A 4,564-nucleotide genomic window follows, 5' to 3' on the forward strand; every position below is an offset into this window, starting at 1 on the left:
GAGAAGCATAAACTATGCTTTACTTGCGTGGTCAAATGATTTCTTTCATTTCTAGCTTTAGGAAGTCGGAGTGCTCTAAACTGAAACAAATGTCAGACGAAATACAAAGGTTAGACACCCAATACTCGTCGTTGTCCCCGCACTGTATAAAAAATGAGTGCAGCTCCAATCACAGTATAACTTGTTAACTTCCGCCAGATTGAGAAACAACTTTTATACACCAAGCAACATTTTTTTGAGCAGGGTGATAAAGCAGGCAAACTCCTAGCGTACCAAGCACGAACTGACGCTGCATCTAGACTTATACCTAGGATTAGATTAGCTTCTGATGACACCACATCCAATCCTACCGCTATTAACAATGCGTTTGTTGACTATTACTCTAAACTGTATTCCTCTGAAACCTCTCTGTGTTATTGGGATGGCCCAAACCCCCTTAACCTGCTCACGTACTGTTGGAAAAATTATATAGTTATACTATGACAGAAGAGTCCCTCCATCTTTTCCTCTTCTATGATTCAAGCAAAAGTGTTTTGACTCTTGTACTAGTCTTTCCCATAATATTAACTGGTGAGAAATGCCTTTTTCCCATAACATTGAATGTTCCTTCCCATAACAAGGAATGGGGAGAGAAGCACCTTTTCCCATAACATTGAATGTTCCTTCCCATAATAATGAATGGTGAGAAAAGCGCCTTTTCTCATAACATTGTGTGATCAGCAAGCATAAACAACATAAATAGCTGGAGCACCATTTGGTCGAGGAGACAACTCTGAGCGATCTTCCCGACAGGTTGTGCGGATTTGTGCGGACTTGTCTCTTTCTTGCAAGAAATAAATGTTTTGTGTTAATCGTATCCAGCGACTCTGAGCCTAATTTTAAGAGAATTTTTCTAACACGTACCTTCAAATCGACCCAACGGTTGCTACTGAGCTAGGTGCACCAATCATGATCTCTGAGGTTAAGGATACAATAAGTTCTTTACAGAATAATAAATAGCCAGGACCTGATGGTTTTACTACAGAATTTAACAAGACCTATTCCGCAACTCTTGCCCTGAGACCAGTTAAGGTTTTAAATGATGCTCAGGTAAAGGGTCTGTTACGACCCACAGTGTCAGAGGCTTCTATCACACTGTTATTAAAAAAGGACAAAGATCCGCTTCTTTGTAGTAGCTATAGGCCGATCTCCCTCCTGAACGTAGATTTTAAAATACTAGCGAAAGTTCTAGCTGGCCGTCTCCAGAGAGTCATATCGTCCTTAGTCAATCCTGATCAGACTGGCTTCATTTCAGGAAGGCATTAATCTTCCCACATACGTAGGTTACTTGATATTCTCTATTCTCCCCCAACTGACTCTCCTGAACTTGTTTTGTCCTTAGATGCTGAAAAAGCGTATGACCATGTAGAGTGGAGATTTTTTACATTCTTAATAAATTTGGCTTCAGCCCTGAATTTGTGGATTGGATAAAACTTTTCTATGCTTTTCCCTTAGCCTCTGTCAGCACTAATGGTATTTAATCATGCCTATTCTATCTGCACAGAGGCACTCGACAGGGTTTTCCTCTCTCCCCGCTATTGTTTGCTTTGGCAGTCGAACCCCTGGTCATTTGGCTGTGGACCGATTGGTCGAACAGCTCTCCGGCTTCCTAAATCCCAAGAAGGATTAGCTCCCAGATTTCCGTTATTATTATTGGGCCTGTAATAATCAACAAACTTCTCTTCTGGAATACTGGTAAAGCAGTACCCAAATGTCTGCAGTAGGCTCTGCTTGAAATTTCCTCCTCACATTTTTGCCTTTGGTCTGTGGTGTGCTCCCAACTACCATTGTTAGTTAAACAGTTTAGCCCTAATCCAATTGATGATTTGGAGTCATTTCAGAAAAGCTTTTGGCCTCCACATTCAGTCAGGTCAATCTCCAATTTTTCATAATCACCTCTTTGCTCCTTTATGCTCTGATCCGGCCTATCGTACCTGGTCTGTAAAGGGCCTTGAGACGCTTAATGACCTTTTTATTAATGGTGTCTTTTCCTCATTCACTGACTTGGCAGCAAAGTTTAATCTACCAAACATTCACCTTTTTTGATTCTTTCAAAGAAGACATTTTGTGAAATCTTGCTTCTCCCAGTTTTTTAACAGCCCCCCAAACTCTCTTATTGACCAATTTTTAACCCTCAATGCCAGAAAGAAAGGACTTATAGGGATCACATACAAACAAATTTACACACTGTACCCAAATCAACTAATCTCTCTAAGAGCTGTTTGGGGTCGGGACCTTGGAGCTCCCCTATCCGAAGAGCAATGGGAGGAGATATTAAATAATGTTCACTCGCCCTCTATTTGTGCGTGGCATAGCCTTCACCATTGTAAAATTTTGCATAGAGCCTATCTTACTAATGCTAATCTAACCAAAATCTATCCTGACAGAGCAGACACATGCAACAGATGTGGACAGGCTCCTGCTGATCTTGTTCACATGTTTGTGTCTTGCCCTAAATTATCTGAATTGTGGGCAGCAGTATTTGAAACACTTAGTAAAACAACAGGCCAAATCATACTGTTCAAACACCTCACTGCCCTCTTTGGATTGCACTCTCCACGCAATGGGCCTAAGCCCATGAGAAAAATCATTGCATTCACCACATTACTTGCTCGAAGACTCATTCTTTTAAAATGGATGAATGGATTGAATGTGTGTAGTTCAGGGGAGCTGGGTGGCTACACCAGGGCCCCATGATAAGGCATATTTCTATATTCTATAGTCACTCCATAAGTTTCTATAATTTGTTTGATATTGGATTTATCTTAATATGAAACCTCCTCCAGCCCAATCTATTGCACACAGTTTGAGTAAAGACATAATTCAAGTACAACTCCTCAACACCTCTACCTGAAGATGTCGCTTATGTTTTTTTAATCAGCATCTTTTGATGTCAAAACTAAGATGCCAAATGAATAGATTTAATTTTCTTTACTTCAATGATAAACATCTTATTTCCCATTTTAGTTAAACAAGTGTACTGTATTTGCTGTTACTTTCAATTTCCTATACATTTAGAGGTTGTGCAAACTGTAATTGTATATGCAGTTGACTAAGTAGGTTAGTGTCTGCATCTTCACGATTAATATCTTTCCGAAAATGGAGAAGGAACGGAAATTTCATGTGGCTTTAATTTTGGAAAATGACATCAGATTGGGGTGACACTTTCTGAGGGTCTCTCTGAAGGGGTCTACTTTCAATCTGTAGGGAAATTGCTCTGTGAAATTTAATTAATTGGATTATGACTATTACAATGAATTGGATTCTAATTGTCTTGGATTGGATTGTATCTTTAAAATGCCTTGAGATGATATTTGATGTAATTTGGCGCTACATGAATAAAATTGAATTGAATTTTGGATGGTGAGAGGAAGCTGGAGAACTGGAGAGAACCCACACATAACAGGGAGAAACCACACAGAAAAACCCCAGTCGAGATTCAAACCAGGAACCTTTAATTAATTCATATCCATATGATACAACAATATTTGTTCAATTATGAGTTAATTACTACTATTATATTCAATCTTAATTTGACTGATATTGAATTTGACTACTTTCAGAAACATTCTGAGATGACCTTTGCTGGGAATTGGTGCAGTTTGTTGAAACCTCTTATTGTCTGAATATGAATGACTGGCAGCAGAGAAGTCTAACATTGATGAGTGTCAAACATATTTATTAATTTTGGGTGAAATAATATCTTTAAATACCTCTTCATTTTCAAAATAACCTCTTTCTTTCTTGGACATGTATAGTAACGCAGCGTCATTTACACAGTGTCATTTGTCTTGTGATAAGGTCTAAAGGATTCATGTGGGTGCTGACATGGTTGCCCTTAGTCCTCTCTCTTTCCAGGGTGAAGTGTTAAAACTAACAGGTACTTGAAAATGCCTTCTGAAGTGCAGGACTTTTCTAGTTCTGCAGATAAAGCAGCTCATATAAAAAGCACAGGAATCTATAATAACCTTGCAAAGGCACAGCCCATATCTTCAGCTCTGCACATATTTAAAGGTCACTGGTGGTTTTACAAGTGGAGGTAATAGCATTCCTACATTTCCACGAATTGGCTGATCTGTCACTGAAGGCTTTTATATGAGCGGTGTGTTCCTCTCTATGCTTCTCTCCTACCACAGTGCCCATTTAAGCTGCCATAAAATACACAATCGCTCAGATTCATCACAGAATTAGTGGGACGCTGACAGTGGCATCCAAGGTGCTGGTTAAGTACTGATTCAGGTACAGCCATGAGATATTATTCTATTATCTGATCAGCAGAGACTGTCATTGTTAGCTGATTTGAGTGATACCGACTTTACACACTGTTTCACTGGCTGTAATCCACTGGTATGATGATACACTGCCCATCCAAAAAAAAGGTCACACAATAATATTATGTTAGACTGCCGTTAGCTCCAATTGCAGCCCGCATTTGCTGTGGCATCGTTTTAATAAGCTTCTGCAATGTCACAACATTTATTTCTATCCAGAGTTGCATTAATTGTTCGCCAAGATCTTATAGTGA

Source organism: Leuresthes tenuis, unplaced genomic scaffold, assembly GCF_036924035.1.
Source record: "Leuresthes tenuis unplaced genomic scaffold, fLeuTen1.0.hap1 SCAF_18, whole genome shotgun sequence".
NCBI classification, from domain to species: Eukaryota; Metazoa; Chordata; class Actinopteri; order Atheriniformes; family Atherinopsidae; genus Leuresthes; species Leuresthes tenuis.